The sequence below is a fragment of the Ursus maritimus genome, unplaced genomic scaffold (genome assembly GCF_017311325.1).
Source record: "Ursus maritimus isolate PB19 unplaced genomic scaffold, ASM1731132v1 scaffold_1, whole genome shotgun sequence".
NCBI lineage: Eukaryota > Metazoa > Chordata > Mammalia > Carnivora > Ursidae > Ursus > Ursus maritimus.
Window position 1 is genome coordinate 59,341,675 of NW_024423343.1, and position 21,204 is coordinate 59,362,878.

Consider the following 21,204-nt stretch of genomic DNA (forward strand, 5'->3'; position numbering starts at 1 on the left):
GGCCGTTGGCTTTGAACCCTAACGTCTTTCCTACATCACTACCTCACTTTAATATGGAAATATCTTCATTAAACATGATCTTCAGAGGAACAAGTTCCCTGGAGTACAGCCCTGAGGACAGTGCATGAAAAGGAAAACTTAAAACTCTGTGTGATAATTTACTAATCTAAGGAAATAAAACCTTCCAATATATTAAGAAATAAATCCAGTTACAAATGCACAAATAGGTCTATGTGAAGAGATCTGGTAACTGAAAATGGCTGGCTATTTACAAGACACACAAGCCGCAATGGTGAACCTAGCCCAGCATTGGCTGTCAGAAGCCAGAAGTGTTCTCTCCACTGTAGGCCTCCTACAAAAATCCGTCTTCATCTTTTTCTTTCTTATAAAGCTGTCCCGTAGGTAGGCTGGACTGTGGGACTGTCTTATCCACCAACAGGAAGATTGCCTTTTCAGAAGGAAGCTGCATCCTTTTCCTGATGATCCACGTGAACCGAGCCACAGTGATGTCAGATCGAGCCAGACACTTCTGTTTGTCAGTGTCAACAATCTGAGAGCCTGAGGCTTTTTCCACAACCACTGGGACACAGTTGGGATATTTTGCTCAGATCTTTGCAGATTCCATGCATCTGTCTTCCAGCGAGTGGTCCTCCTTGAAGGTCCACAACATGGCGGCGGTGGCAGGGAAGGGATGCAGCCAGCTGTCAGAGCCTCAGAGCTCAACGCACCAACCACTGTATTTTTCTATACAGTTCAAATACCTCATAATTTAAAAGTGTGTATAAATGCTATATAAGTAGGAAGGAGAGGCCTGTCAAGCCTATGATAAAATGTTCCTTCATGTCTCCTGGCTGCTTTTGGCTCCAGATACACATGCAGACTTGATAGTGGAGAATAAAGTCAGTCCTCTGCTCCATTTCTCTTTTGCCTAATTCCAGCCATTTGACCAAAAAGTGTTTATAGTCCTTGATTTTGGTGTGCTCCATAGAACAATTAAAGAATTATTGCATCAAGCCCAGCACCAACACTTTTAAGAATGATTACACAGTCTTTTATTATTTCTCTATTATTTATGCTAATGAAGTGCTAATGTGTTTTATAGCAGTTAATGGATAAAGAGTTAGATGGTGAGCTTCTGGAAGTGTATATTAATTTTTCTTATTAATTGTTATAAAATTGTTATAAAAATAATCACCATTTATTAGCCTTTAAGTATGCAACTGTTAAGTTGCATTTTCCTGGAACACAAACTTGACCTGCAACATGAACTACTAAATGGAGGTGGCACTTCCCTAACCTGGGCAGAACCTAAGGGAAGGCAACAACACCAAGGCCTTGTGCACAGTAGAACAGGGAGTTTTATGCAAAGTCAGAAAGCCTCTCGCTGTCTGGCTCATCAGACAGCTTCCTCTACTAGCTAACTCATCATGCCTCTGATCCAAGATGGCAGACGATGCCTGGTGAGGTACAGTTTTAGAAAATGTTTTTAGAGGTGTCTGTGTTCTTAGGTAGAGAAAGTAACAGATCCAGGAGCAGAGTTTCATCATTGTGAAAGGAATCCTTTGAATGCTGCCCCCCAACTTATTTATGCAAATATTAGGGTCATTGGCATCCTTTCTCTCAAAGAAGGGACTTCCTGGGAAAGAGACTAGAGACCTCCATCCACCAATCCACTTTTCCTTAGAATTAAACTCCAGTAGCCTATCAGTATCAACCAAGTGGTCCTGTCCTCCCATAGAATAGGACACCACAGTTTCTCAAAAGGATGGCACTGAGAGGGAAGGGTGAGTTTAAGTTGGTGACTTGAACTAAACACAAAATGTCCTATGATAGTGAGTGCATTAGTCAGAACTCTTATGGTTGCAAATGAAAAAAAAAATCCAACTGGCTTAAAGCAAAAAAGGAAATTTACTGACTCATGTAAATGAAAAAGTGTAGGGCATGGTAGCTTTAAGATTATTTGGACCCATGTACACAAAACATGAAGCCAGGATTCTCTTGATTTTGCTTTCCTCTGCATGTCTGCATTGTCTGATAGGCTCTCCTGAAGTGGCAGCAAAGATTCCAAAAACAACTTAGGCTTGCATCCTATCCATTGGAAAGAGAATATCTCTTTATTTTCTTTCTTTCTTTCTTTTTTTAAAGATTTATTTATTTGAGAGAAAGAGAGAGAGAGAGTGGGAAGGGAGAGAGGGGCAGAGGGAGAGAGAGAATCACAAGCAGTCTCCCCGCTGAGCACAGAGGCTCACATGGGGCTTGATCTCATGACCCATGAAAACAAGACCTGAGCCAGAATTGTAAGTCCCATGCTTAATTGACTGGGCCACCCAGGAGACCTGGGAATAGGTCTTGGAATAGGTCTTTCTTTCTTTCTTTCTTTTTTTTTTTTAAAGATTTTATTTATTTATGTGACAGAGACAGCCAGCGAGAGAGGGAACACAGCAGGGGGAGTGGGAGAGGAAGAAGCAGGCTCACAGCGGAGGAGCCCGATGTGGGACTCGATCCCGGTACGCCGGGATCACGCCCTGAGCCAAAGGCAGACACTTTTAACGACTGCACCACCCAGGCGCCCCTGGAATAGGTCTTTCTTAACAGTGCCAGCACAAAACTGGAATAAGACTCTCATTGGCCCAAGCTGGGTCACATGTCCATCTCTGAATAAATCGTAAGGGCAGGAGATACAGTATTGTGACTGAACAGGTTTGGGTTATATATTCATCACGTAGGGCGTGGGCATGGGAGTGGGGGTCAGCTCTACCTGAAGCACATGGAGGGCTGGTAGGGAGCCTCAAAAGTATTATTGTACTGTATTGTATAGTATTGCATAGTACATTTTTACTAAAAGAAGGAGGATGGGGATGGTATGTTGGGGAGGAAAACAAACAAACACCCCTTACAGAAGGAACTGCAGCTGTGGAGGAAAAATAGAACAATATGGCTACCCTCTGGTTTTTTGCTGCTACAAATAATTATATATCTACCTCACAGTGTCCACTGAAATATATTTTCTAATTCTACTTGAAAGAAATTATGTAAGTCTGACCAATAACGTATTCTTGGATGACGAAAATGAGGCTGGTTTTATGAAGATTGACTTATGAGAAGTTGCAGATAAATTACTTAAGAGTAGTTTCACTCTTATCTAGATGACTTGTATGTGACCACTACCCTAACGGGCTCATCCTATAGCAAAGGAAATTGCCATCTGTCACTTTGCTTGTATGAAATATTTCTGGAGGTGGCTTGCCAACTTCAGCCAGAATTATAGAACTAATGAGTTTTTAGCTACCATATGCACAGAGTGTAATAATAGCAGGTTCTAGGCAAATGTTGTCTACTTGCTTCTGGGAGTGCTTTCCCTCCATGATAGGAGCAGATGCCCGAGGCTCTATTAAGAATTCTGTTTTCTTCATAAATCTGTACAGTGACATGGAGTCCTCATATTCGAGTGCAGTGATTTTTATATGGAAAACATACCCTTGTTACTCTGTTTCTCTTGGGCTTTTAACCTGTGTTATAGAGAGACTGGCCCTTATTATATCAGAATTGAGTACCAGATGCCTTTTAGAAAATTTGGCCAGTTTTAAATTTCTAATAGGTCTTCTGCTCTGTTGATGGCTTACCGATTTATGTGAAAGCAAACACTATTTTAATTTCCTAATACTTCTTGCCACTTCTATTAAAATGACTATTTGGGGGCACCTGGATGGCTCAGTTGATTAAGTGTCTGACTCTTGATTTTGGCTCAGGTCATGATCTCAGGGTTGTGAGATCGAGCTCCGCGTCAGGCTCTGTGCTGGGCATGGAGCCTGCTTAAAATTCTCTCTCTGGGGGTGCCTGGGTGGCTCAGTCAGTTAAGTATCTGCCTTCGGCTCGGATCATGATCTCAGGGTCCTGGGATCGAGCCCCGCATTAGACTCTCTGTTCAGCAAGGAGTCTGTTTCTCTCTCTCCCTCTGTGCTCTCTCTCTCATTCATGCTCTCTCTCAAGTAAATAAACAAAATCTTAAAAAAAAAACAACTCTCTCTCTACTCTCCCTCTGCCTCCCCACTTGTGTGCATGCTCTCTCTCTCTCTCTCTCTCTCTCTCTCTCAAACAATAAAACAAAATTGAGAAATAAAATAAAATGACTCTTTGTACCTAGCCCAGTGCCTTGTGTGTAATTACTGTAACAGGTTAGGTTAGATTCTATGGTTGCAACAAATGACCCCAGAATTCAATGGCCTATAACAACAAAAGCTGATTTCTTATTCTCACTGCATGTAACATTTTCCATAAATGACCATGCCATTTATTTCCTTGGGGCTCTAGTATGTGGGACTTAACCAATGGAAATCCATAAGCACTCATGGGAGACTACTGGGGAAGGGGAGAATGAGTGAGTGGGTGAGTATCTTACAAGTTTATAAATTAGGACGCTTTATTTCTTAAAACTAATAACAGAAAACTCAGCTTTATCCATTGACGATGCCTAGAAACAACTATATCCCAGTATATACATAAACAGTTTTATACACACATATATACACGGGGATTTTTGTCATTCTTTTATAAAAATAAGACTATATTACATATACTTTTGTTCTTTTCACTCAACATCTTTAATAAATTTACTTTCAGAAAAATCATTTCATTCTTTGTCTTTGGGCAAACCTTTTTAAAAGTAACTTTATGAGCCTTCGTTAAATACTGATGGCTAAAATGTGTTCAGAAGGCTTTTTCTACAGTTTGACAGTGGTGTTCTCTCAATTATCCAAGCCCTCATGATTAGGTTTGGAGTTGTACTTCTCCCTCCTGCTGTCTGCTTTTCATACCTTTCTCCATTCATTAGCACCTCCACCAGAGGAGGGCAAGAAAATGGAAAAAAGGTGAAGCATTACTCAAAAATACACAGATCAATGGAACAAGAGGACCCAGAAACAAAATTTTAACAGTCATTTTTACTTGTGTTAGGGATAGTTGGAAGACACTGTGGTGGCTAATTTTTATCAAGTCATCTGTGAATTTGAAAGGAGGAATGTAACTAACTGCTTATTCTTGATTTTTAGGACTTGTGCCATTTCTAGATAATCAGGCCAAGGAGTGGTCCTTTAGTACATGTTAGAAGAATCCATCCAGTCAACAAACATTTATTAAGCACCTACGATGTGCTGGGAATCGTGCCAGGCAGTCTCGGAATGAATGAACAACTCAGATATTTGCCTTTTGTCCTACCAAGTGGATCTGCTATTTTAGGGCATTCCTGTTGAAAGTAGGGAGAGGTGAAGAAACTGGAGAAAAAAAATGTTATCTGTTCTGCATTAGTTTCCTAGGACTGCCATAACAAGGTAACCACAAACTGGGTGGCTTAAAATAATAAACGTTTATTGTCTCCATAGTTCTGGAGGTTAGATGTCTAAAATCAAGGTGTTGGGGCAGGGCCACATTCCCTCTGAACTCAGTAGGAGAATCCTTTCTTGCCTCTTCCTAGTTTTTTTTTTTTTTTAAGATTTTATTTATTTATTCGACAGAGAGAGAGACAGCCAGTGAGAGAGGGAACATAAGCAGGGGGAGTGGGAGAGGAAGAAGCAGGCTCATAGCGGAGGAGCCTGATGCGGGGCTCGATCCCAGGACTCTGGGACCACGCCCTGAGCCGAAGGCAGACGCTTAACGACTGCTCCACCCAGGCGCCCCGCCTCTTCCTAGTTTCTGATGATTTGCTGGCAGTCTTTGGAATTCCTTGTCTTGCAGCTGGCTAACCTCAGTATCTACCTTTGTAGTCACTTAGTGTCATCTCTATGTGTCTCTGTCTTCACATGGCCTTCTTAGAAGGACACTGGTCATATTGGATTAAGGGCCTACTCTATTTCAGTAGGAAGTAACTAATTACACTTGCAAGGACCCTATTTCTAAAGAAGATCACATTCTATAATACTGGGGGTTAAGACTTCAACATATCTTTTCGAGGAGGGGCACAATTCAACCCATAACAGATTCTGATTGTTGAATGGTTCAGTAAAACATTTGAATTATGGATTTAATTAATCTAGAAAGTTGTTGTTCTCTGTTTTAAAAAAAATGCAACATAGAATGCAACTCTAAGGCCAGAGTTGGTTTTAATTCTATCTTTACCTCTTACTAACTGGTATGACCTTGGGCAAATTAATAATTCTTTGTGCCTTAGTTGCTTTGTCTGGAAAATGGAGATAATAATAGTACTTATGGGACTATTTATAAGGATTAAATGAATTAATATGAGGAAAGTCCTTATAATAATGCCGGCCACATTGAGCACCTTGATACATGCCATGTCAGCATTTTAAATTAAAAATAAGTAACCATTAATTGACTATTCTTATTTTTTTAAACCCTGTTTTATTTTATTTGAGAGAGAGAGAGAATGTGGGGAGGAGGGACAGGGGCAGAGGGAGAGAGAATCTTAAGCATGGAGCCCAACACAGGGTGATCCCATGACCCTGATATCATGACCTGAGCTGAAACCAAGAGTCAGATGCTTAACCAACTAAGCCACCCAGGTGCCCATTTAAAGATTTTATTTTTAAGTAATCTCTACACCCAGTGTGGGGCTTGAACTTACAACCCTGAGATCAAGAGTCACATGCTCTACTGACTAATCCAGGCAGGTCCCGAATTGACTATTCTTATAATCAGTTCCCATTAGAAAGGTGTGGTGGCGGGCTATGTTGTAAAAAAGCCTAAGGGAATAGCGTTCTACTGTGTGAATGTACCTATCAAAGCCTCCTTTTTTTTTTTTTTTTTTAAAGTAGGCTCCACATCCAGCATGGAGCGCAATGCCAGGCTTGAACTTATGACTGTGAGATCAAGATCTGAGCAGAGATCAAGATTTGGAAATTTAACTGACTGAGCCACCAGGCACCCCTATCAGAGCCTCCTTCTAACTGCACCGATGTAGGGGCAGCTGCCCAGTGTACTTCTCACTCCGTATATTGCTAAGTTGCCTTTCCTGGCTTCTTGCAGACCCATAAAGCCAGTAGACTTCCAAAACCTCCAGAGAAGCATTTCTTCTTTCCTTGGACAATCAACCTCTGAAGAACAATTGATTGAAATGTTTCCACAGAAAATAAATCACTATTAGGAAAGCCTATATATATAGATATAGATATAGATATAGATATAGATATAGATATAGATATCTATATATATATATTTTTTAATTCTCTTTGTTTCCTTTTGGATTTCAACTTAAAATGACCTGAAGGCAATGCATCACTGTCTTGGACATTCTTAAAAACAAATTGCAGCATTTGTTAGGGCTAGAATGACCTCCCTTCAGCCCCAGAAAAGTCAGAATGTAGATTTGATCTCCTTAGATGCCTGAGGTGAATAAAGGATTCTCATCAGAACTGCCAGGACTTATAGGAGAGTACTCTGTTCTGTATTCATGCAGGAAACTAAACCACAGTGTGTTGTCCCTGGTCCCTATGACACTGAGTGTTAGAGTCTTCAGGCAGGTGGGATGGAGGAGATATCAGAAAAAATTGAAAGAGGATATGACTGCAGTGGGAGCCAGGCTTCAATTGTTGAACTCATTGTCTTGCTTCACTTAAACATCATAGAATTTTTTAGCTGGAAGACCCTTGAGAGGTTGCTAACTCAGCAGTTAAACCAAAATGTAGAAAGTGATTTATTACAAATGAGTGCAGTTTGTGAATGATTGGCTGACTGATTGGTTGATTACAATATTCTAGCAGATTCAAAGTTCTTCTCCTACCATAGTTCTTAACGTGTGGTTCCAGGACCACCAGCAGCAACATTTGCATCATTTGCATTTAAGAGAAATGCAAACTTTCAAGTCATACCCCAGACCTACTGAATCAGAGGCTCTAGGTGGGACTTGGCAACCTGTGATCCACAAGTGCTGGAGGTTATTCTGAGGTCCACTCCAGTTTGAGAACCATTGTCAAAGCAGCATTAATTTAACTCACCTGGCATCCAGATGTGCCTTATCAAAGGAGAGTGAAAGGGGTGAAGATGTATACTGCAACTAGTGTCCAGGGAAGGGGGCACGGAGAGCTATGTGTACGCACATGTCATGCCCATGTTAAAAAAGGAATTATTGGGGCATCTGGTGGCCCAGTCAGTAGAGCAGCTGACTCTTGGTTTCGACTCAGGTAGTGATCTCAGAGTCCTGAGATGGAGCCCCACGCTGGGCTCTGGACTCAGTGTGGAGTCTGCTTAAGACTCTCTCTCCCTCTGCCCCTCCCTACTGCATGCACTCTTTCTCTGTCTCAAATAAATAAGTCTTTTTAAAAAATTATTCATAACACTTGTTAATAGTAAGATTTTACTGAAGGAGACTACTACAATGGGCTTTATAGCAGGGAAGAAAAATCTGGCTCAACTCTGAATACAAGGACAAGTGGAGATTTATAGCCAAAGAGCAGAGTGGGGTCAGGATATGGAAAATTAACGCTAATGGGATTCTTGCTAGACTGACTGAATAGGATTCTTGCTGAAGGCAGGCCAAGTGATAAGATATTGAGGGAGGTGGATGAAGAATTTGATCAGATATTAGGGATGGGAGATTTTCAGCTAAACGGATCCAAAAAGATTCTTACTAAAACTGGACTAATGGCTCAAAGACAGAGCCCAAGGTCAGGGCCTTGAGAGTTTAGAGGAGCCAGAGTATGGTTAGGTGAAGGAGAAAGTCTTTGTCATTCATTAGGATAAAAGGTGACCACTGTAGGGAAGTAAAATTTACCACCCCAAAATATGTCTTTGGCATATGGCTCATTTTAGGCTGATTATATTTAAGAAACAGAAGGCTCAGGAAGAAACTTTGACCTTTCCCTAAATGCCTAGAAGAATTTAGAGAGAGGACGTGCTTCCAGACTGTGTATAACTACAGTATAATATGCGCTGGACAGACTGTGTTATAACTACAGAATAATATGAGCTGGACAGAGAGGAATTTAGCAAAATCTGTTTGTTTAAATTCTTTTCTGTGTCCTCTTGCTCCTGTATAGTCCAGTAAACATTTGTTTAGCAAACATTTACTCTTTTTCATCTTCCTGTGAATTGTCTTCCTTCCGTTTGAAGTCTCAGACCTCTATCCACTTCTCCTTAGTTCAAGATGACTTATTTACCTTATTTTGACTCTCTTGGAATCTCACATGTTTATGTGGATTCTTGGTAAGTATGTAATTAAATTTGTTTTATTCCTCTTGATCAGTTTTATGTCATCTTAATTACTCAACCAGCCAAAAGAACTAAGAGAAGAAAGAGGAAAATTTCCCCTCCCCAACACTTCTCTTGACTCCATTTTACAGATGAGGAGCCTGAGATGCAAAGGGTTAAAGGACTTACCCACATTGCATGGACACTACAAGGTAGTACAGACAGTAGGCCTCAATCTGCCCAGCGACCACCAGCTTAGAATGTTCTAAAACTACACCACAGAGTCTGGAAGGGAATGTTGGCTGCTAGAGGTGGGATGCAAACCCTTTCTCAAGAGAGATGTGGCTCAGTCCAGAGCTTGGACTTGGAATTCAACTATTAGCAACATTTCTGGAGATAAACATTTTTTTAAAGGAAAATTTTTTTATTTTGGTGAATACAATTTTAGAGAGTAGCATCTACTGGGGCACCAGGGTAGCTTAGTCGGTTAAGCATCTGACTCTTGATATCAGCTCAGGTCTTGATCTCAGTGTCATGAGTTCAAGCCCTGCATTGAACTCCATGCTGGGCCTACTTTTAAAAAAAGAAAAGAAAAGAAAAGAAAAGAAAAGAAAAGAAAAGAAAAGAGAAAAGGAAAGAAAAGAAAGTAGCATCAACTATGTCCACAATTTCATAAAAGAAGTTATATTTTTTATACCAAAATAAAATATTAGGTATAATCTTAAGATAAAGGATAGATTTTTAAAAATATTAAATAAATTTGGCTATTAAAAAAAAGGTTTTTATTCTGTATTTTTCTCTTATTCCCCCAAAGCAGTAAAACTTTGTGAACAGATGCTCATAGGAGCCTCATCTGAACAAAGCCACATGTGAAGCTGGAATGCTCTGCCTTTAGACCCCTGACTAATGGGGGCCTTGACTACCTGACTCACCCTGCAAGATGCCATCACCAAGTAGGAATGTGATAAATGTTCTTTGATGATAAAAGTGATGAGGAGAGAATGGATTTATAATATTTATTACAGTTGGGAAACTACGTGTTAGAAGAACAGAGGACTTAAATTGCTTTTCCAAGGTCACGTAACCAGTTATAAAAAGAACTGGTGCTGGAACTGAAATCTTCTATCTCCTGGTTCTGAATCCTTCTCCCTTAGACCGCACTGATGTTGATAAAGGAAGTCTAACAGGATGTCTCTTATTCGCTGGAGGGAACATATTAATTTACCCAGGCAAGAAAGATATGATAAAATCAAACGTCAGGACTTCTTACAATATTTAAAGATAATAACCCAAGAGATCTCAGGAAATTTGGGAATGTTAGGTTCAAGTGGCAAGAAGACAGTATTAGGAGGAGTGGAGTTTGCAGGGAGGGAACCAGAAATGTTTTGTGTGATAAAACACAACCTCTGGCCAAGCTGAACTTACGCAGATGCCAATCAATTTCTGGAGTTCCAAACTGGCAAGGCTTGTTAGACAGGCTTTAAACAGACAGGAAAAGGGAAAGGAGGATCCATTTAACTCCTATATCAACCAGATACATTCGTGATGTAGCACACTGGACTGAGAGTGGTCAGTGGAAAATGATGTAGAAAGTTGGGGTTCGGAGCTGACAGCCAAGAAAGAATTCTTGAGATGTCTTTGGTGCAAAAAGGTAGTTTTATTAAAGCACAGGACAGGACTCATGGGCAGGAAGAGCTGCACTGGGGTTTTGAGGGGCGGTGATTATATACTTTCCAGTTGGGAGGGGGTTAGGGACAGCACAAGCCTCCAAGGTATTTTGGAAACAAGGTTTCCAGGACCCTGAGGGGGCTAGCTCTTGTTAGGAAAATGTCATGTATTACTGTTTAGTAAAAACTCAGTCATGAGGCCCTTCAGATGTATATCGGTGGGCCAAAGCTTAGAGGATAAATGCTAACATATCTTGGGGCGTAGGGATAAAGGAAGTTTCCAGAGGAATTTCTATATTTTTAAAATAGACTCATAGGATCCTTGGGGGTCAGGCTAAGATTGCCTTTTGCCTTTAGCAAAGTGTCAGCATCCAAGCAGCTGAGCTCCCAGAGGAACGTCACTCTGTTTCAAGGACTTGTCTTTGGGCTGTAAGTAGTAAGGAAATTTAATATTTCTTTTGCCTTTGTTTCACCCATCAGAAAACAGTATTGAAAAATTAAACTTTGGTGTGTACATCAACTAAGTATGTTTATATGTCATATTTCTGATGTGTTAAAATACGGGGTAACCACACTGTGGCATCTTAAATGAGTTTAACTGTGCAAAAAAAGGAAGAGGAAGTGAATTTACCATGACAAATAGTTTGAAATAATTTGTGGTGAAAACCAAAAGGCTTCCTACAACCAAAATCTGTTACACAAGGCGAGCCAGGTAAGCAATAAAACAACGCTTTAAATTTCTGTTGCATGAAACGTTTGGTGGCCGTACGTACTGTGTGACAGGTGCTAGCAGTTGTGCAAGATTTGAATTCTCTGAATTGTTGAACATCTGTCTTCGAGCACTTTTTGGTTTCTAAGAATGTAACATGGGGCAGGAAGTAGAGAAATCAACCAGAAGTAAGGTTTTCATGTGCCCAAAGGAGGTCGCCACAAAGATCTTACGAGATAGACCGTCTCTAGAAGTGCCTTTGGCATCGCTGGTCATAAGTGCTCTCCCTGCTAGGCCGGGCTGCATCTATCTGCTGGGAGAAGTTACTCAACAGCCTCCGGGAGGCATTTGGGTTCACATGCAGCTTCCTTTCTCCTGCTGGTAAGTCAGAAAAACTATTTCCTGTGAGCACTTCCTAGCTTCCCTCTTTACGTTTCATGGCACCGTCAGTGAATTAACCTTGCCCCAACTTAATGAGGCAGCAAGTTCTTCCGTGTAAAGCATCGTAGTTTAGTCCCTAGATGATTCCAATATAAGCTTTGCTTTGCTTGGTTCTTGTACAGGGGAATTGTCTTTCTGGATGAGGTGCTCAGTGCATTAGATGTGCTCATTATGGAGATGCTTCTGATTATTTCTGGGATTGAAATACTTGCCTGTCGCACATACTGGCCTAGGTGTGGTCTCTGGGAGAACTGGTGTTAAAGCTGGAAAAACGGCAGTCATAATGAGGCCTGGGCGGTGGCGAGAGGAGAGATGGAGTGGAGCAGCCCAGCTAGGACGCTTCGGCAGAGAGGAAACAATATTGACCATCGGGAGGGCACTATAAATATGCACCCTGGTCACCACAGTCCAGCACAGCTTCATTCATCTAAGGATAATCAGGTGGTTCACCGATCATGGCAGTGGAATGACATTCAAATTCAGAAGAACAGTAATATGACTTTTTAGTACAAAGAAAATGGAAAAAAATGCAAATTAGGGCCTGACAGCATATTTTGACTTACCTAATTAGCTAGTAGAAGGCATGACACAGGCATTGTCATATACCACCGATGGCTACAAGCGCCTGAAAGTCTTGAGAATGTGGCTCGTGGTGTATTAGTGTGCTAGGGCTGCTGTAACAAAGTCCCCCAGGCCAGGGATCTTAAAAAACAGAAATCTATTTTCTCGTAATTCTGTAAGAAGTCCAAGATCAAGGTGTATGTAGGCAGCAGTGGTTTCTTCTGAGGCCTCTCTCCTTGGCTTATAGATGGCCATCTTGTCTGTGTCTTCACATAGGCTTCCTTTTGTACATGTCTGTGTCCAAATGTTGTCTTCTTATCAGGACATCAGTCATATTGGATTAGGGCCCACTCTAATGACCCCATTTTAACTTAGTTACCTCTTTAAAGACTTTGTCTCCACATACAGTCACATTCTGAGGTACTGGGGTTAGGACTTCAACAAATAGACTTAAAAAGGGACACTACAGTTATTCTTTTAGAAAGCGTTCCTAAAGAGGCAAATATAATTCCTCAAATTATAGGATCATATATTACTTTCTTATAACCTGTTTTTCTTACCCATTCTGTATTTTGACTATTTCTCTATGTATTTAAACACCTACAACATCAGTTTTAATCATTATCCAGTATGCAGTCATACAAACACATTGTAATTTAGTTAGCAATTCTTTCAGTTTTAATTCAGTTTTTTGAATAAGAAATACGTTCATGCAATTGAAAAATCAAAAACAGTATAGCAAAGATAAATACTAAGAAGTCTCATTCCTGTCCTACCCCCCTTTCCTTATAAGTAACTCTTTTTATTAGTTTTTTGTGTCTCCTTCCAGTGTTTTCTTATGCAAATAAAACCAAATGCAAATATACATTCTTATTTCCCCTGCTTTCTTACACAAAAGAGAACACACTGTTTACACTGCTCTGCATCTCTTTTTTTTTTTTTTACCTAATATATTTCTAGAGCCTCCCCATTATTAGTACTGCAAGGGCATCCTCATTCTCTCCTCCAGCCACAAAACATACAATTGTGTGAATGAACCATAGTTTATTTAACCAGTGTCCTCTATGGAAGGTTATTTCTCATCTTTTTCTATTACATGCAGAGGGGCAAAGAATAAACTTATACATATGTCATTTCCTACAATTACAGGTGTATTGCTAAGATAAATTCCTAGGAATGGGATTGCTGAGTCAAAATGCCTTTGTAGTTTTGGTCGACACTGCCAAGTTGCCCTGCAGAGGGGCTGCACCATTCTGTGAACAGCAGCTAATTTTTCACAGCCTCTCTAGGAGGATGAGCTGCAAACTTCTGGATATTTATCAATATCAAATGCCTCATTTTTGAACATTTAAATTGTTTCCACTTTTGCTACACTTAATAACACTATGATCAATATCCTTATAGCTTTACCTTCAACTCATATTTTAATTATTCCCTTAAATTTCTCAAAGTTGATTACATTATTCCAGGAGTATCTGCATTTTTAGGGATTTTTATCTGTACTTATTTTGGGGCTTCTTGAAGTCTCATGGGCTTTGAAGTGTGGAGGGGAGCAGTCTCCACTCCTGTCATTCATGTCCTAAGCTTACATAGCTAATAAACAAAACTAGAAAATCAGTTTTCTGTAAGCATTTAAACATTGATTCTCTTCAATGATTTAAAATTTAATTACAAATTTAATATAAAGGATTATTTAGGATATTTCAAATGTTTTAAACAAACATATTTATAATTTTAAAACAGCAACACCATGAGTTCAATTCATTTTTATTTTATTTTTGCTTTTTAAAAGATTTATTTTTATTTTTTTATTTTTAAGTTTTAATTATTTAAGTAACCTCTATACTCCATGCAGGACTCGAACTCATGATCCTGAGATCAAGAGTCGCAGGCTCTAATGACTGAGCCAGGCAGGTGCCCCCAATTCATTTTTAAAAATTATCTCTATACTTGTTCTTACACCTGCCAAGGTTGCAACAATACTAATTTCTAAATTTTCCTGGGATTATACTTTTCTGGTAATTTTCTGAGAGTCAAATTTAAAAAAAGAAAGAAAGAAAATAGACTGCTTCAGACCAGGTCAGAGAGCCTGAATTATCAATTTCGTTGACCTGCAGTTTTATTTTCCAAGGTGATTCAAACCTAAAACATCTGTCATCAGAATACTTCTCCTCCCTCTGCCCCCTTTCTTTTAATAGGCTTTCTTTTTTAGAGCAGTTTCAAGTTCACAGCAACACTGAGCACCAAGTACAGAGAATTCCTGTATTCTCCCTGTCCCCACACATGCATTACCTCCCCCACTATCAATATCCCCCACCAGAGTGGTACTTCTGTTACAATTGATGAATCTACACTGACACATCATTATGACCTAAAGTCCATAGTTTACCTTGGTGTTTACTTTTGGTTGTACAATGTATAGCTTTGGACAAATTAATGGCACGAATCCATCATTATAGTATCATACAGCATAATTTCACTGCCCTAAAAGTCCCCTATATTCTGATTATTCATCCTCCCATCCCACCTAAGCCCTGGCAACACTGATCTTTTCTTACTATCTCCACAGTTTTGCCATTCCCAGAATGTCATAGAGTTGGAATCACATAGTATTCAGCCTTTCCAGACTGGCTTCCTTTAATAATATGCACTCAGAGTTCCCCAGGGTCTTTTTTTTTTTTTTTTTTAAGATTTTATTTATTTGACAGAGAGAGAGAGAGAGAGCATGCACAAGCAGCGGGAGCAGCAGTCAGAGGGAGAGGGAGAAGCAGGCTCCCTGCCCAGCAGAGAGCCCGATATGGGACTCTATCCCAGGACCCTGGGATCATGATCTGAGCCTAAGGCAGACCCTTAACTAACTGAGCCACCCAGGCTCCCCACCTCAGTGTATTTCATGAGGTTTTGTTTTTTTTTTTTTTGGTGTTTATTTGTTTGGGTTTTTTTTTTAGAGAGAGAGTGTGTGTGAGCACGTGGGCGGGGGGAGGCAGACGGAGAGGGAGAGAGAGAATCTTAAGCAGGCTCCGCCTAGCACAGAACCCTATGCAGGGCTCATTCACACGACCCTGAACTGAAATCAAGAGTCGGACACCCCACTGACTCAACCACCCAGGCACCTCTGTATTTTATGGTTTGATAGCTCATTTCTTTTTAGTGCTGAATAATATTCCATTGCCTGGATGTATCACAGTTTGCTTATCCATTCACCTACTAAAGGACATCTTGGTTACTTCCAAGTTTTGGCAACTCTAACTAAAGCACCTATAGCATCAGTGTGCAGGTTCTTGTGTATACATACATACATATTCAATTCATTTGAATAAGCACCAAGGAGCATAATTGCTGGATTACATTGCGACAGTGTGTTTAATTTTGTAAAAAACCTGTAACTATCTTTCAGAGTGGCTGTACCATCTTGCATTTCCACCAGCAATGAATGACAGTTCCTGTTCCTCCACATCCTCACCAATGCTTGATGTTGTCAGTGTTTTGGATTCGGGCCATTCTAATAGGTGTGTAGTAATATTTCATTGTTGTTTTAACTTGCAATTCCCTAATGAAATATGATGCTGAACGTCTTTTCTTATGATTGTTTGCCATCTGTATGTCTTCTTTGGTAAGATAGGCTCCTTTTTAATAGTTAGGTTTTACTCACTTTGAGGAGGCTTTTCATGTCCACACTTTCACATAGATTTTAGTTTCTTGCAAGATGATCTCTTTTCCTGAAATAACGTGTTCATTTTTTTTGTTTGCTTGATCACCATTATATAAGCCAGTATCACATCCCGATTATGTATTGAGTATTAAGTCCTTGTCTTCTAGCATCATAGGGAAACTAGGTAAGTTTTACTAGGCCTTAGAAATAATAGACCCTCTAAAGGTTCATCTCCATGGAGGTGTGCCTGGCTGGCTCAGTCAGTGGAGCATGCAACTCTTGATCTCAGGGTCATGAGTTCAAGCCCCACTTTGGGCGTGGAGCCTACTTAAAAATAAATAAATAAATAAATAAATAAATAAATAAATAAATATTACAAAAATAAACCCACACAAACAAAAGCCCCAAAGATTCATCTCCATGGAGACAAGGGAGAGAGATTGTATTGCCTCCTTCCTCTTTATTTTTTTTATTTTTTATTTTTTATTTTTTAAAGATTTTATTTATTTATTCGACAGAGATAGAGACAGCCAGCGAGAGAGGCAACACAAGCAGGGGGAGTGGGAGAGGAAGAAGCAGGCTCATAGCGGAGGAGCCTGATGTGGGGCTTGATCCCACAACGCCGGGATCACGCCCTGAGCCGAAGGCAGACGCTTAACCGCTGTGCCACCCAGGTGCCCCTGCCTCCTTCCTCTTTAGAGCACGTGGCCAATCCACCATCTTTCCACCCTCTCTTGGACCCTCGTTTCCTACTTATTCCTATCCTTGGTAGAATTTCTACTTTTTCATTTATTTGGCTAATCTTATAGTTCCATGACTTTCCCTTTCCCTTCTTAATCAAAGAGAGAAAAATACATACCATATTTTATCAAATATAAGATGCTATTGATTGTCAGCTGTGTCATTATTTTATAAACCTCTAAGAAATAGAAAAACCTTTTTAAAAAAGATTTTATTTATTTAGAGAGAGAGAGTGCAAGCAGGGAGAGGGGCAAAGGGAGAGAAAGAGAAAGAATCTCAAGCAGACTCTGTGCTGAGCATGAAGCCCAACAGTCATGAGTGAGATCATGACCTGAGCCAAAATCAAGAGTTGGACACTCAACTGACTGAGCCACCCAGGTGCCCCGAAGAAAGAAAAATCTTACTAAACTATACACAATACCTTAACAATAGTCTGGGATGACTTAAGAATTTGTTAAACTAGCCCCTCACCACTGAAATTTTTTTATTTCTTACAAGGGGTTTGGCAATTTTTCCTTCCTTCAATTGTATTTCTTGGTGTGTAATAAGAATCTTTTTTTTGCATCTTAGTAACAAAATATGACATAGCTCCATCTATTTGTGGGTATTTTTCTTTCTCAGTTTCCATAAAGCACTTGGTTGTTTCATTGAACAAAAATATGGAAAATATGTTGACATTCCCTGAATATGAAGGCCTCACTAATATCAAATGCACATTCCATTGCTCTGTTCATTGGCTTTCTGTGTACACAATACCTCATTTCAACAAATGCCAGAATTACAGAAGAAACTTTTTTTAGACATTTCAAATGACAGTTAAATTCAACCTGTGAAATACCAACAATGTACATTGCTCAATGAAAGTGAAACATTATGAACAGCTGTGACCACGTATGAACACACAGCTCTTCACTAATAGCAATTTTTAAAAGCCATCCACAGTAGAAGCACAATTTTAGAGATGTAACAAATGTGTTAAAAAAAAAAGTTGTCTTAGAATCAATAAATATGTTTCTATAATTTATTAATCGTCATTTTCCATTAGGAAAAACATACAACTCCATAAATGTCAACATTGCCCTATTTATTAAAAATTAAGCATATTCTATTGCATTCACCTTTTTTAGGTTATAATTTCTATTTTATACAATATATGTAGACTTTTCCCTTTTGCATATCATTAAAGACTCATGGCTTTTCACAGATGAAACTCATTTCAGTTAGCCATAAGTGTCTTTTTTCCTTAGGTTGACTCCATTGTCCTTTTGACATCACCCTGACATTTTACAAACATCCTTGCTTTCTGAAAGTGCTTATTAAGGAATATTAAGCCTATCTTGATTTTTTTCTCTATTATAGGACATGGGATTAGATATTTTTAATGGCTGCTAGAATTAAAGATCAAAATCTGAGCACACACCTAGGGTTACAAATTAGATTCCATGTTAGATTCCATGACCCGTGTAGCTGGGACATTAACTCTGCTGGGCCACTTTGATGGCCTAGCTGGAAAAAAATATTTCTCTTGATAATCTTGAGTTGACATTGATTTCCGCATTTTAACAGTAATATTCCAATCTAACTTTCATCCTTCTAAATTCCGACCCAGTATAGAAATTTTAAATTTGTTTTCTATACAACATACCTACTTAAATGTTTAACCTCTCACTTAACTATAATTTTATCATCTCCTCTTAAAGAAGATTTAAAAATCTTTTAAAAAAGTAATCTCCACACCCAACATGGGGCTTGAACCCATGGCCCCCAGATCAAGAGTCACATGCTCCACCAACTGAGCCAGCCAGGCGCCCCTTGTCCCCTCTCTTATAATCCTTATGTATTTTATCATTCACTAATCTGTAGTAACTTTATTGACACTGCTAAATCCCCTCTCTACACTCATGCTCATAGTGGCATTACTCACAAAAAAGCAAAAAGCAACTCAAGTCTCCGTTGACAGATGAATGGATAAACAAAATGTGGTATATACATAAAATAGTATATCATTCTAACTTTAAAGCGGAGGAAATTCTGACAACATCTATGCTACAACATAGATGAAATAAGCTAGTTGCAAAAAGACAAATACTGTATGACTCAACTTCTATGAGTTACCTAGAGTAGTCAAATTCATAGAGACAGAAAGTAGAATGGTGGTTGCCAGGGCTAGGAATGAAGGAATGGGGAGCTGTTGTTTAATGGGTATGGAGTTTTAGTTTTGAAAGATGAAAAGTGTTCAGGAGATTGGTTACACAGAAATGTGAATGTACTTAACACTACTTAACTATGGTTAAGATAGTAAATTTTATGTTAAGTGTATTTTGCCAAAAGTAAAAAAAAAAATTAATTTATACTTTCATCAGTAGGGTATAGGAGTACTTATTTCTTATAAAATTACATTTACAATGCAAAAGCAACTAGTTTTGTTTTTCAAAGTTTAATGAAGTTCATTGGAAGAATTAACAATATTTAACAATATATTACTAGCACTTTTAGTAAATTTTGCAGTGAAGAGTGAAAAATCCTCTAAGAATGGATTCTTAACCTGGAGGTCCATGGATTTTTAGATCTATCAACAGGTTGCAGAACCCCTGAGATTGTGTAGCAAATCCCAGGGATGTTAATATGTGTTTCCTGCTCCCCGAGAGAGAATCTATAGCTTATGTCAAATTCCCCAAAATCTATGTGACTCTAAAAGAAGCTTCAGACTAGTATTCTGCAGAAACAGGAATCTTCAAAAGTGCCAGAATTAAGATTTGAAAATAATTTAAAATGCTATCAAAATAGACCAAATCTAATAATCTAACAGGTAAATATAAAATTTTGCTTTTATGTTAAAAAAAATTAATTTCTCAAGCAGAACACCAGCTTAATAGCACTTCATATGAAAACATCTGGGAGCAGTAGGAACAACTTTCTCTCCCCAGCTACACAACAGAATTATCTGCAGCTCTCTCCAAACATAGAAATGCCTGGCCTAGTCCATGGAAGATTCTAATTCAGTAGGTCTGTGATAGGCCCTAGCATCTGTATTTTTCTGAAGTTCAACAGTTATTTCTAACTAACCTTTGTTTTGGGTTAAGCACTGTGGTTTTAGACGGCTTAAAATTGAATCCCCTCTCCCCTGTCACTAGCTGGGGGGCTCTATTAGCATTAGATTATTCATCTATAAAATGGGAGTAAAATTGTACCCAATTTCACCATATTATTATGGTGGTACAATAAGTTAATGTCTTAAAAGGGTTGCTAGACTTAGCAAATAAAACTAGAAGACACACAGTTAAATTTAAATTTTAGATAAACAATAAATAATTTTTTACTATAAGTATAATCATTTAATATTTGGGACATACTTATACTAAAAAAATATTTATCTGACTCCAATTTAATTGAGTGTCCTATATTTTATCTGACAACCCTATGCCTTAGGCAAAGGAGGACCTCAATAAATGTTAAAAAAAATCCAATAATAGTCCCAAACTCTAGCTTCTATGTGAGTTCTCAGTGTGAGGTTAAGTTGTTTAAATACATGAATGGATGGATGGATGGATGGATAAATAGATAGACAGATTGGTAGATAGATTGGTATAAGTGTTTTTAGGCTAAATTAATGGTGAAGTCCAGACCAAGGAAGCTGAGAGTCTCATCTGTTCTGGTCTGATTAAGCTGGAGTAAAAGTCAGGAGGACTTGAGCAGAAAAGATATGACTTCAAGGTGATTGAAAAGCTCCCTTTAAAGAACCACTTAATTTTCTTGAGAGTTGTCCCAGAGCAAAGATTAGAACCAAAGTGGAAGAGTGACTTTGAAGCAGCTATGAGGCCACTGTGAGGAAAATGCTCAAGGGTTAGATCAGTCTATAATCCAGTAAGCTAAAACCTGAAGAGCGGTTGAGTTTCTCACCAACCGTGGCTGGATGACTTCTGTCAAAAGTGTCACAAAGGTGATTTCCTACTGGAAAGGTTGTATATATGGCCCTATTGTCCTCTCAAATCCTCTGAATGAAGTAAGGCTAGGCAGAGTTAGTGTTGATAATGTGGCTCTTTCCAAACAGTGGCTCTCCATCCAGTGATTTCAAAGAATGTTCAATGACTGGTGATGAAACATTGCATATACATCTGTAAACAGTGAGACGGCCATTAAATCATAATTAATCGACAAACATTGGTAAAGTGAATTTATTTTTATTTATTTATTTATTTTTTTAAAGATTTTATTTATTCATTCAACACAGAGAGAGAAACAGCCAGTGAGAGAGGGAACACAAGCAGGGGGAGTGGGAGAGGAAGAAGCAGGCT

General features: G+C 39.0%; 1 pseudogene; it reads right to left on the minus strand.

The window, feature by feature from the left end:
* Positions 1 to 316: 316 nt before the first annotated feature.
* On the minus strand, positions 317 to 2,343 carry LOC103659556 (annotated as a pseudogene).
* Positions 2,344 to 21,204: the final 18,861 nt, after the last annotated feature.